The following is a 14,609-nucleotide window of genomic DNA, read 5'->3' on the forward strand; positions in this document are numbered from 1 at the left end:
GATCGTTTCGGAAATGATGTTCATTTTATTGAAATTGACATAAGTATTGACAAAAGTTTTGTCCTTTAAAACATAGCCTCCTCATCAATAAAAATTGGGGGGGGGGAAGAAGTTAAAGACACCAAAAATAAAACTAGCATTTTAGTTGTGAGTAAGCAGATATTCCTAGAAATATTTAAAAACAAAATAAAGGAAAATTAAATTATATATATATATATATATATATATATATATATATATATATATATATATATATATATATATATATATATATAAGCAAACGCCAACCCAAAAACTTAAAACACATCCTAACTTCCTCAAAATTCGTTCCACACACTACAAAAGGGGTTACAAAATACAACTGCGATGTGGCATAATAATAGAAGGAAACACATACACATTCAAAAACCCAGCAGAAACGTTCAAAATAAAAAAGGATCTAAATTGCACCTCCAGAAATGTAGTGTATGCACTAAGATGCACAACATGCAACAAATCCTACATAGGCGCCACCAAAAATTTCAGCAATAGAGTGGCCTTACATAAGAGCAACATCAAAATTGCAGATAACAGACACCTCTATGTTTCAAAACACGTACACACATGCAGTGGAAACAGCTTCAAAATAATGCCAATCTTCCAAACAGACAATTATTTTTATTTACTTACACAGGAAAAAAACTTCATCACAAGATTCCCTCCTGAACTGAACAGAGCCTAATATCAACACACAAAAACATGAAAGGCAAAGCACACTCGCATGCACATCCATATACATATACACACCCACACATAAATCAGAACCGACACATTAAAACACACACGCGCGCGCATACAACCACACACAGACATAACACCCCTATCTCTAATACAACACACTGAACAATACCAATCCTACTTAACCTCGAAACCAACAACACTAGGAAACACCTAGAACCATAGTATAATATCTGTTCCAACACCCCGCTCCCCCCTCAGTCAGTGGAGGAGAAATCCCTCATGACTGGCGCAACTATCATCCCCCTCCCATACCTATACCCCTCCAATTGGCCCCTCATCTCTGGGGAGCGAGATCTTTCCCACACTAGGAACTGATCCTGGGTCTGGCCATACCCACATGGGGAGACAAATAAATAGAAACATTAAAAAATCTCCTATACATATTTTTAAATACAACCCTCTATCTAAACAAACATAATATAAAAATACCAGAAAAGACTGAAACGAAAAATCACAATACTAAAATCTAAGAATCCAAAAAATAAATATCAAAATAGAATAAAAGCACCCCTACCCTTATTTCAGAAGAGCTGGTTTCCCCCCTGTGTATTTTTTAACATTATTTTATTATTCCGTGTTTTGGTTTTTCATTGAAAATTATGTTTAGATCATTGTAATAATGTTTTTAAATCATTGAAATCGTTTTTAACGCGTTTCAGACGTTCTGTGAAGCGTCCTCTTCAGAAATTATTTAAAATGCTTAGAATATATTCAAGATGTGTTGGAGATGTAAAAAGAGCATTTTCGTAGTTCATTTGAAATGTTTCCAAGAGATGGAAACGTGTAATATATATATATATATATATATATATATATATATATATATATATATATATATATATATATATATATATATATATATAAAGGAAAAACATTTCTCATGAATTTTAAGGTCGGAGACGCTATTAAGCGTATTATCGTTTTAAAAATCAACAAATAATCGACATAAGTTTAAAACGGATAAAAATAACACGTAAAGCTATGTAGGATTTCGTGGCGTAATGGGTATCGCACCTCGACCATAATCTGAGTTTTAAATCCGAGAAACAGTCAAATAACGCTAACGCGAAGTAGTATCTCGAAACACGTGTTATATATATATATATATATATATATATATATATATATATATATATATATATATATATATATATATATATATATATATATATTAGTCAACATAATCATGGCAGTCAGCTGGATTTATAAATAGAAATATATTTATTGAAATGCTCGATTAAATAAATTCAGTCACGCGCCTTTATTGTGTGTGCATATATATATATATATATATATATATATATATATATATATATATATATATATATATATATATATATATATAAATGGTGTGTGGATGAGAAAACACCCAAAATTATTTTGTGCGTGCTCAAAAAAATATTTTTGGATCTGATTGGCCGGATTTATAAATAGAAATATGACGTTTATTGAAATGCTCAAATGAATTCATTCACACGCCCATATATATATATATATATATATATATATATATATATATATATATATATATATATATATATATATATATATATATATATATATATATGGGCGTGTGAATGAATTCATTTGAGCATTTATATATATATATATATATATATGCGTGTGTATGTGTGTATATATATATATATATATATATATAGATAGATAGATAGATAGATAGATAGATAGATAGATAGATAGATATACTGTATGAATGATGTGTGAATGAATATTAATTTATTTGAGCATTTTAATTAACGTCATATTTCTATTTATAAATACGGCCAATCAAATCTAAAAATATTTTTGAGGCCGCACAAAATAATTTTGGGTGTTTTTTCTTCACCGTGCTATTAATTTTAAGGGTAGATAAGATATTAAAAGTCTGCCATGCCATGACCCACAGTTTTCTAAATGTTCTCTGGGGATGAACTCCAAATGTTCTCACACTCTCTTACTTTAAATACCAATTTTATTTGACCTTTCTTTCTTGTTAAATATTTATTACATTTGATTTGACTCTACAGGCACGACTTCAAACCCATCAATTTCTATACTTGTGTGTGATAATGTTTGGTTAACAGTGTATATATTTGATATCAGGTGTTACCCGGTTCGACAGCAATCGCTTACGTCAATGTTGTGGGCCGTGGATTTCTTTCATTCTCCCGTGTCGTCTTCTCTCAAATTGGCGACCACAGACTTCAACACTTTCTGTAAATATCTGTGGGGCTCTGTGGGGCTCTGTGGCGTGTGTGGTACCGTAGTGAGAGACTACCCTCTAAGCGTTAACGTCTATATCTTAGAGTTTCTGTCAAAGCCGACCTCGTCAGTTGATTCAGCTCACCTCGATCCTTCGAAGCTCTCTCGACAATATAGCTTCCATTACATCTTTCCGATCTGTCTCGGGATATAACGTTGTACACAATTTTTTTTAACGAACCCAACACATTGTAGACGCCGTCGCAAGGAAACAAGAAATGGAAAAAAAAGCTCGACTCACTTTCTTTTTCAACAAAAGACTTTATATCTGGTATTTCCAACTATGCATTAAATATTTTTAGCAGTTCATTTCTTCTTTTCTGGCCGCGTGTGACTTTTCGTCTCTACTGTGACGTCACCCCCGTGTCTCGAAAACATGCTTTTTCGAACACCCGACTTGAATACTTCCCTTTCTCTGAACACGTCTCGAATACCTCTGCTTCTTCAAACACTCGCTACGTGTGTCTCTTTAATGTATCTGCTGTGGCGTTACATCGCGCAGGCTGCATAGTCATTTACATATCTTTATATGGCTGCTGCTGCTGCTGCTGCTGCTGCTGCTCCCAGTGTCAGCGGCCCGGTTACCGCAAAGCCGTCAACTGTTCCAAACCGGGCACTGTCATGAACTGTCACAAACCGTCCGCAATGTCGTGAAGTGTCGCAGAGAACTCATAGCCCTCCGCAAAGTGGCTACAAACTAACTCTAAATATATCTACGTCCATTTTTCGGTTCTTTTCTTCGCAACACCCTGACGAACAATCTTATTCAGCTTTCTTTTGTTTATGCCGATAAACAACTTCCTATTTATTATTCTGCTGATAAGCAAATTTCCCCTTTCTTTTGTCACACTTCTTTTTCTCTTTCTCCCACATCCCAACACTTGGAGAAAGCTGATGCTGTTGAGTAGTGCGTGAATGTCTCTTGTTCGTCTCTCGAAACCTGTCACATATGACCTATTAACCCCACCACCTCATCACACCAACCACACCCACACCTTTTCACAAAAACGTTATGAACAAGATCTCCAACGTTCAAGACAATTACATAAAAGCGCTTTTCATCCTCTTTAGAAGGTCACTAGAAATCAATTTCTATTTTGTTTTTTTTTTCCTCGGTTTATTCTTCATCTTCTCTTCCTACTTCCAGTCTGAGAGTCTCTTAACCCTCGAGCTAGAGGGGGTGGGAGCTGCATTATTTCATATAGCGCGTTTTGGACAAGAATAGTCTGGCGGTGCCCATCTTCCTCAAGGCTTCACCATTTTATTACTGACCAGGCTCAACGTCGCTTAATTTCAGTGATCTAACGAGAACCCTCGTTGCAACATGATTACACTGTACGTTACGTCTTCCGGATTTTTTTTTATGTTCACTCAATGCGTGGATCTATGGCTTCTTCTATATTTTCTGCCCTCTATATGATGTTATGTGTACCTCCTAGTGTTGAGGACCTTAATCTAACATACGCTTCATAGAATACTATTCAAATTTCTATCATTTTAGATTTTTCCAAGTTCCATAATAGTTCTACTGGCAACGCCATACTGTTATAATGTTTAAAGTACGTGCTTCACTTAGCAGACACGCTAATGGAGTGTCAAATTATTGTATACAGGTTACGTATCTCTAGCTCTAAAAGTATATAAATGCAACTTTGTCTGTGTGTGTAAGTTCGTTCCTTATAGACTCCGAAACGGCTGAACGGATTTTCTTTAAAATTTACAGAACTTTAGTGTATAAGTCTGGGAATAATCTTAGTTAAGTTTTGTCTCAGAATACCCCCGATAATTACCGATAATCTAAACCATTATTTTAATTCATCTATCATCGGTAAAGCCATTTTTCCATGTCGTCGCTTAGCAACAATGATAGAACAACGAGCCGTGAAAATTCTACTGTGGGTAAGTTAATAGCGTGCTTTTTTTTGTTTGTTTTTTTTTTTGTTCAAACTCGGCACGTAAATTTCTTAATTTTTTTTCATTAAATGCAAAATTTTTTATAAGACTTGAAAATTTACGTGTTTTTTTTTTTTTTTTTTTTTTTTTTTTTTTTGCTTTACGTGGTCTGTAGGGTCAACCACTGCAGTAAATTTTTTTATGTTTCTTTTTTTTGTTAACTGGAAAAAAGTTTATATAAAATAATTTTATAAAAGAAACAGTAGGTGCTCTAGAGTAAAATATAGAATAACATATTTTGGACTAAGTTACTGCATGGAGGTATGTAAAGCTTCCTCTCGGGCGATTTCACGGATTTTGATGACAATAAAAATATAGGAGTGTGAAATATTCATTGATCATCATTCAATCCCGGGCAACGTCCTAGTAGGCAATGAACTCCGGTTATGCTAATTCTTGTATTACCCAAGTCAAATACATACAATTTGAACCCGCACTTTCCTATTTATATTTCGGGGATGGAGCACACTACCGGATGCCAGACATCCACTCGTTATATAAAACATTCTAACCGAGAGATGTTTTTAAAGATTCTAACATTTAAGTGTAATTGTTAGTATCGATCCTGCACTTGGTTAACCGGGTATAGTCACCAAGCAGTTGTTTTTTAAATCCTTTTTCATTAGTCTGGTTGCTCTTATAATCTCTGAAATTATCAGATTACGCACTGACATGCGTATTCTCATGACAGTTTTCTAAGCCTTACTACTTCCGTGTTGGCTTATAACAATTTGGAAACGGGAGATTTTGTTTGTGACACCATCTTGCTCTACAAGACTAGCGACATCTTTATATCCGAGGAGAACTTAATGCCTGGGTGTATGGTATCGTGACAACAGAAAAGACCACACTACCCTCCCAGCCACGAAAAAAAAAAAAAAGGAAATATGATTTCATCACAACCGAACAGAGTTTCTTTCAAAATAAATTGCCTTCATCAGGCTGAGAAGCTTCACCTGCCTTTTATATGATCTGAAATATCAGAGGGAGGCTAACGGATGCTACACCTTGCCCAATGGTGACCTGAAACTGTGCAAGGCAGGGGCGTTCAGCACTCTAAGGTAATATACATACTGCATACATAATTGCACACATACAACATTTGGTATTGCCAAATGGTTATCCATCTGAAATTGGCCAGAGTTATAGTTGCTTAACTTCGGTGTTGGAGGTGACAGTAGTCTAGTGGTTAATGACACAGACTGAGGACCTGGGTGTCCTAAGTTCGAGTGTAGTTCATTCCACAAGAATAACTTTCAGTTAGGACGTTTGGCAACCTTCAGGTAGACCCTTCCCTAAGTGCTCGATGATGTGTTTCTAGTAAGAATTCTATCGGGGAAACTGGTGATAATAATAGAATCCTCAGATTCATACGAGATGATGATGAACTTGGGTGTCTAACGAGAACCTGTGTGTTAACGTGATTATGTCATACATCGTAGTTAGGATTTATCATAGTTATGCGTAAAATAGCAAATTGTGTTTAAATCTTTGCTATACTAAACAACTATTAACCCGTTGGTTGTTGTTTTTGTTTTACGGCATATCAACCCTTTTCAGGTTATTTAATGCCGAATCCAGTGATTTTGAAGAACAGTTTTTTAATAGAGTGTATTGGTTTTTTTTTTAAGTTGGTTTCTATTTAACCCATAGTTGGGACCCTAACAGGTACTACCAGTCCGGGTCAGAGTGGACCTGGGAGCAATGGCAATTAAAGGGTGGCTCCACACTCCCCAAAGCCCGCAAGCTGGGGCCTCACCATCGGATATAGTTTTAGGTCATATCCAGGACCATTAACCCGCTGTGTCTCAGCAGTTACCACTATATGTTTCTTTTATATATCATTGGAAAAATTCATAAACTTTGATACAGTGTGGCCCACTTAAAAGTATCCCAAAAATGTAGTAGAAAGGAGGAATATTCTTTTGTTTAAATTACCTGTTGTGTTATAAAAGATGATAGAAGTGCTGTTGACATCTATGCATTTCTGGGCACATTTAACGACGTCTGCAGATACTGCCTGTAGATCTTCTCTGGTGATATCATTTGGTAATGTTCTTTAGTTGGTCTAGATTGTGAGGATTATTTGCATTTGTTTTAAAGTCCCCTAAAGATAAAAAAAATCATATGATGACAAGTCCGGGGAACGTGGTGGCCATAACCCTTTGCTTATTGTTCTCCCTTCCGTAAACATGTCATGAACTCGTGTCAGTGATCTGTGAGATATGTGGTATGTAGCGCCATCTTGTTGAAAAAAGAATTGCATTTTGTCTTGTGGTGTCAGTTGAATGTTAAGAAAAAGATTATATATATATATATATATATATATATATACATATATATATATATATATATATATATATATATATATATATATATATATATATATCAGGCTACTTTTAAGTGGGCCGCTTAATCTGAAAAAAATTAATTATAGAAAGATTATAGAGATCGGGCTACTTTTAAGTGGTCCACCCTGTATATATCTAGAGATGGATAATGAAAGTGATAATGGTTTGTTTTCTAAGAAGCATAAATAAATAAGTCAGATTGAAAAAAAAATCCACAAAAATATCAGAGAATTATCCGATCTTAACGAGATTATTAGTATTAATCCAAACTCGAAGTTAGCTAGAATTAATGGATACTACGGATCCAAATCCTAGCTCCTATTTTTTTTTTTTAACACAAATGCGTAATTAAAGCAAAATAAGTTGTTTGGGACTATTAACATAATTTTAAACACTAATAATAATTTAAACACTAATAATAATTTTTACCTATTCATTTATTCATGTCTTATCGCTTATGTGTTGATTCATGTTTTCAAACATGACGTAAATCATAAATCCATGACGTCACGCTAAAGCTATAATATTTTTGTTAAGGCAAATTTTAAAGCTTTATTTAGAAGAAAGTCCAAATAGGTCAGTTAGTAGAATCCCAGACTGAAGATCTGGAAGTTTCAATTTCAATTTCCGGACATGTGATCCGTCTTATGTTTGGGAATTTATTATTTATTATTGATACAATATTCTTCATTTCTAAAGGTATTTAAAAAATCTTTGGTATTTCGAACTGAGAAAATTCCTATTCATAATATTAAAAAAGAATTGTGACTAACGGAGAAAATCTCTATTTATATGAATAAACGCGACTTAAAATATAAATGGGGATTTTTTTATTTTTTTTATTAACACCGTTTCGTAATTTTCAGATTTTAAATATGCCGGCCATGATGAAGTGAATACTTTATATTTTAACTTCACGTAGTAATATGGGGGTTCAGGAGTGGGAGCAGGGATACACAGGTACCCACATTGGTTCCAAGGCAACACGGGATGTGCTTCAAGTAATCGTCTACGATGGGTGTGTTTTTTTTTGTTTTTTTTTTGTTTTTTTACAATAGGTGTTACGTTTCTACGTTAAATAATACAGTAAGGATTGTTATGCCATAAATAAAAACTAAACATATACATATGCGAACATGGAAGTAGATGAAAACACGCACGCGCGCACACACACACACACACACACACACACACACACACACACACACACACACCATACCTCTTACACAGATCTACACACCTATACGTGGACATAGACGTACAAACAGCCTAAATGCGCGGCCGTATGTCACGTTTGGTAAAGAAACAGTAATTAATTACAGATTTGTTCCAAGAATCGCATTTAAGACAAGTAGAGCGATGCCACCCGCTACTTCCTTAATGGCCTTAGTCTATTGATGACACATAATACACCCTGAACTGATTTGGTTTTACGAGCGCTGCTGCACCGTCGCCAATATCCGATGAAACGTTCTGATATTTGCATATTGGTTTTGAAAAAGTACATTTTATTAATTAACCATTATTTGTTGCTGTGGAATGAATTTAAACTAAAATAATAATAACGTCTATTTTTCTACTGTGTTTTTCAGGAACTTTTCAAGAAGCGTATTCTTCAAATTGGTAAGCATATTTCTTTTTCTTTAATTTCTTGGCGAATTTCTTGGAGATGTAGAACGTCAATTCCAAACGTTTGCATACTGATCCTTGAGGTATGTGAAAGTTTGAGCCTCTGGAGAATTTGATTTACTTTTTATTTATTTATTTTTATTTTTTTCACACCAGAGAGTTAATTCAACATCATTTTACACCGGAGTGTTGAGCTCAACATCTTTTCACACGAGACAGTTTTATTGAAACTTTGGTGTAAAAATGTTTTCATTCGAAATCGTTTTATACTTGACAGTTCAAGTATGGTTCTTTATCCACCGTTTATTTTGAAAAAATTTTTTTAACGAACTATCGATCCTTGCATCTCTCTGTTAATATTGCTTTATCTTTTATTCTCACTACACACACACACACACACACACACACACACACACACACACACTCTCACGCACACACATACATCTATAATATAAAGCTGAATGTGTGTGTGTGTGTGTGTGTGTGTGTGTGTGTGTGTGTGTGTGTGTGTGTGTGTGTGGTCATGAATAGGCTCCTATGTGGGTGACTATTTTAAAAAACTGATTACATATAATGATAGAAGATGTATCAAGACACAGGAATGGGTATGTTTGATCTGGCAGAACGGTGGTTCATTAAAATTGTGGGGTCTGCGTTCGCGCCTGGTCAACAAAGTATAGAAATAAAAAATTAAAAAATGAAAAAAAACGTTTACAAGTGTTTTTGATATAGATCTACATAATAATAATTTGATAAGTATGTTTTAACTTAAATAGGGATGGTATAATAAAATTGTGGGGTCTGCGTTCGCGCCTGGCCTCCATGGAATGGAAATAGGCACAAACTTTAATAAAGACTTTTCATATCTATCTGCGTAAGTATACTTTGATAATTATGTTTCAGTATGAAGAAATATGGTATAATAAAATTATGGGGTGTTCGTTCGCGTCAGACCTCCATAGAATGGAAATATGTCACAAAGTTTAACTAGGTTTTTTAATATAGATCCATAGAATATTGTGATAAGTGTTTCAGTGTGAACAGGTATGGTATAATAAATTATGCGGTTTATCTATTTTATTTTTACTTTCATCATATTTTGCTTTGGTTTTGATACCCCCAAATTCAAAGCTATCTCTTTACAACCCTTCCTTTTCATAACCTATCATACTTTCATAAATCAGAGTCCATTTTCTGTAGGCTGTTTTTGAACCCAGTCAACGATGGGTACTTTTGCTAGTATATATATATATATATATATATATATATATATATATATATATATATATTTTGAAAGTAAGGTATAAAAATTCAATTTAAATTGAATCAAAAAATTACCTTGTATTTATTTTATGTAATGTACATTCTGTTGCTCTTTTAAAAAAAATCATTGAAAATTTTATATCTACAGGGTGGTCAAAAAGTCAGGTAACATATTAAAGGTAGAAAAAACAATATGATCCATTATAATCTCTATTCGTTTAATATTATTTGTTTAAATATTTGAGTGTAATATATAAACTACCCCTCCTGATTTCTGGCTTTGGGGCTATGTAAAGGATAGCGTTTATGGCAAGTAGCCTGATACAATAGCGTCTTTAAAGTTATTTATTGAAGAGGAGATTGCGCGGATATCAGCTGACATGATTACACGTGTTACACAATCAGTGGTTAATCGCTTCCAGCGATTGATAGAGAGAAATGGACGACAATTAACAAAATAAACATATTTCATGTTTGTTTCATTTTATATTTCAATGTATGGTACTTAAATATACGTGTATTGCTAATATCGTTTTTCTTTAAAATGTTACCTGACTTTTTGACCACCCTGTATATCATTAATTTCTAATTGAAAGATAATGTTTTTAAATTGCAACAAAATGTACATTACATAAAATAAATCCAATGTAATTTTTTGATTCAATTTAAAATGAATTTTTATACCTTACTTTTAAAATTTATGAAAGTGCACTTTGAAGATAAATACATTTCAAATTGAATCTTGTACTTTTATTTTTAAAGCCTATAGTAAAAACATTTTACTTAACAGTTTTCATGCCTTGGATGAAATGCTTTTCTAACTTGTATCTTGTCTTTTTAAGATTATATTTTAAAACTCTCCTTCTCTCTATTTTAGTTTGCATTTTTCCTCACACCACAACTCATTTTTGCAACCCCCTCTTTGTATTTTTACAGGTCTGAATATTCTCCCTGTTTCAGTTTGTATTTATCCTCACACCGCAACTCAATTTTTGCAACCCCCTCTTTGTAATATAGGTCTGAAAAATTTAATAAGGAACATATTTCATATGCGTTTCATGAACAAATATTCAGTACATAACGAGAAAAATAGAGATGAAAATTTCAAAAGGACTGTATAACTGGTTACGATCAATAGTAGTCCTCGCTTTGTTATTGTTATTTTATTATTATTATTATTATTATTATTATTATTATTATTATTATTATTATTATTATTATGTAAAACATTTTGTATCATGCTCTTTCGCGTGAGGACTATATATATATATATATATATATATATATATATATATATATATATATATATATATATATATATATATATATATAATTTATTTAATAGACTTTTTGAGAATAATCGGATCCCAAAATATATAAAGCATGAGGCCAAAACTGAAATATCATTAAATAAAACTGAATAATAAAATGAACTCGATAACATCTTGTGCTGTTAATGATTTTTCCATGGCATTATGTCAAGGTTAACTATGGGCGTAACAGCTTCCCTTACTCTTGTTGACTCTGAAATGGAACATTTAACTGTCGAAGTTGTTCTTAGATTTAATGATTTAACATCGATTGTCATGTTAAATGACTAAAAGTGTTAGAGAAGGTATTACTCTCGTAATTCCACGAACAAAGTTTCTGTCCCAGAACTGCCCGCCTGAAGGACACTGTTCCGCTGACCTGCTTCCCGGTTGAATAGAACATTGAATCCTTCAAACCCAATTTACACCATTAACGATTACTACAATACAACCTTACGTTTGTTAGCTCTTATCCTTAAGTGGCCTTTGGGTCTTGGTAAGTGATGACTTCCAAGGAAAAAAACAAATAATGATATCTAAGCGCTAAATAGCTTTAGTAACGTTGAATACTTTTTTTAAAGTGAAATTCGCTCCAAACAAGTCATGAAGCCACTTGAAGTAAAGAGCAAATATGCTGAACGATGATTATCGCAAAGGCAGGACACACCAATTAAACTTAGTTCTGAAAAGACTAAGACTATCGTGAGGAGGAAAACAGTAAGTGAGAAGGGAGTTCCACAAGCCTGCAGTTCTTGGAACGAAGTTACTGGAGTAGGAATTCGAGTTATGAAAAAAATGGATTGATGGAGACTATTAGGCTAAGAAGTTAAACAATCTGAAAAAAAGGTCATCGTCAAATTTGGATCAAACAATTATGAGGAACACGTACCATAATTACAATAGAACAGAATTGATTATATAATGTTATAAATTGAATTGTTTTTTTAATTCTTAATCCTGCAATATTTTAAGTTATACATTCATTACATTTTTTTCTAGAATATTTTGTCCTTTTCTTTTCCAGTTTTAACAACTAGTCCTTTCCTTTTCCATGTTTAAGCTTAACCATATTACTTTTCATGCTCGAATTTTTCTATTGCAATCCATGATTTTTCAAGGCTTCCAGTAAATTCACTTGGTCTTTGTTTAATTTCAGTCTTTTTTTTTTGTCCCCATAAACATAACATACACATGTAATAACAATGTACGGCACTCGTCTGCTTTCAATAAAATACCCCCAATTATCTTTCTTTCATTCTTTCATTCTCTCTGTTTCACTTGTTACTTCACTTTTCGTGAGAGCGGTGAATTGGTAGCAATAGTAGTCGCTGAAGCGATGTGGTGGCTATGGAAACCAGTCATAAAAAAACGTCGCTCACCTCCTTAAGTTTTTTACGATTTTGAACACTAGTAATTTCATCATAACTTTTGTTTTACCGAACGAAAATTGAAGGTGATCTATAAACTGTAATAATTGTTTGATATTTGGTCGAAAAATGAGTGAGTGGTGAAACATTAAAGCAGTTCTAAATGGCAAAACTGCCACTTAACCATATATTCATTTAAACACGGTATATATATATATATATTACTATCATTCAAACACTACCGTGTTTGAATGATAGTAATATAGAAAAACAAAACTGAGATTAACAACATCAAGTCTGTGAAAGAGAGGGAGCAGAGTAGAAGCAAGGGTGGAGGCCAACCTCATCCGGAACCTTCAAACAGAACAAAAATTCACCAGCTACCAACTGTAACGTATATATAAAATACACGATAATATAAATTCCATACCTGAATAGTCCTGATAGGGAAGAAACGCAGATAATTCTGTGTAGCTTAATTGTCGCATACATTTTCATAACTTTATATGTGTACTAGCTGTACGTACCCGGTGTTGCCAGATAAAAACATATTGCCAGGCGGAGAGTTTAACCACATACTATTTAAGATACACCGAGTATGCTAAGTTGTTGCAATTTTCCTGAAAGGTTGGCCATATTTTGGCTTTTTGAAAGCATAAAGCGTAATTATTTTCATCTACAAAATTCAAATAGTTGTCTAATGATCATTCGCTTCAATGCATTTATGTAATTATTTGAAAAACCTGCTGAGTTATGGTCAAGAAATGATATGTCACTTAAAATGATGGTGTCAGTAGTAGGGAGGGAAAGAACACAGTAATGTGGAATTTTGTAGTGAAGCAAGGGTTGCCTAATCACCAAGCTTCTCAACATATTTGTTTATTTGTTTGTAAGGCCTGCTGAGTAGTCTTCCGAAAATGACGTCTTTTTTTCCAAACAATTTTGTCGGTAGTGGGGAAAAGTGAAACAGAGTAATGTGAAATTTTCTAATGAAGCAAGGGTTGTCTAATCTCTTAACTGTGTCAATGTGTTTATGCATTAATTTTAAAATCCTGCTGAGACATCTTCCAAAAATTACATCATATTTTTAACAATAATAGTGCCGATAGTGAGGAAGGAAAGAAACGCAGTAATGTTGAAATTTATGGCAAAGCAAGGGTTGCGAACTCATTAACCAACACAATGTATTTATGTATTAATTTGGAAATCCTAATGATCCTTCTTCTAAAAATGATTTCAATTTTCTTAAAATTATGGTAGACTTGGTGGGAAGAGAAATTATTTCATATATGTTGTACAATTTCTGTCGAGAGTATGTTAAATTGTTTCATATTACCCATCCGAAGGTAGGTAAACATATTTTAAGTATGTGTTATAAATTACCTGTCCCAAAAAGGTAAAATTCTTTCATATACATTCTGTAAATTACCTGCCCTAGGGAAGGTACAATTATTTCATACATGTATAACAGCCGTCCTAGGGTAGGTAAAATATTCTTTTGCTGGAAATAGCAAATGATACATAGACATTAAACATTCCTCTCCTCAAAACTTCAATTTTCTCATTGTTTATATGATCCCGAGCAACTCCGAGTAACCCCACTATTTAACAATAAATTAAATCAAATGTAAATTAAACAAATGAAGCATGCATGGTCCCCCGTAAGTGCACATTAAACGATGCATAAAATATGG

The 14,609-nt window shown here is 33.3% G+C and overlaps 1 protein-coding gene across 2 annotated transcripts in view; it reads left to right on the forward strand.

Annotated features, from left to right (window-relative positions):
* Positions 1–14,609, forward strand: part of LOC145297710 (uncharacterized) — a 288,669-nt gene that overhangs the window by 162,010 nt on the left and 112,050 nt on the right. The window contains exons 1-2 of one of the 2 annotated variants that reach the window (XM_080143914.1): positions 8,024–8,045; positions 8,939–8,969. The gene's annotated coding sequence lies outside the window, so the exon portion shown is untranslated. Of the gene's footprint in view, positions 1–8,023; positions 8,046–8,938; positions 8,970–14,609 lie in introns of those variants that run through there. The other variant, XM_080143913.1, reaches the window with a different exon arrangement.

Source organism: Euprymna scolopes, chromosome 18 (assembly GCF_053919585.1).
Source record: "Euprymna scolopes isolate OS-2025 chromosome 18, ASM5391958v1, whole genome shotgun sequence".
Classification (NCBI taxonomy): Eukaryota; Metazoa; Mollusca; class Cephalopoda; order Sepiida; family Sepiolidae; genus Euprymna; species Euprymna scolopes.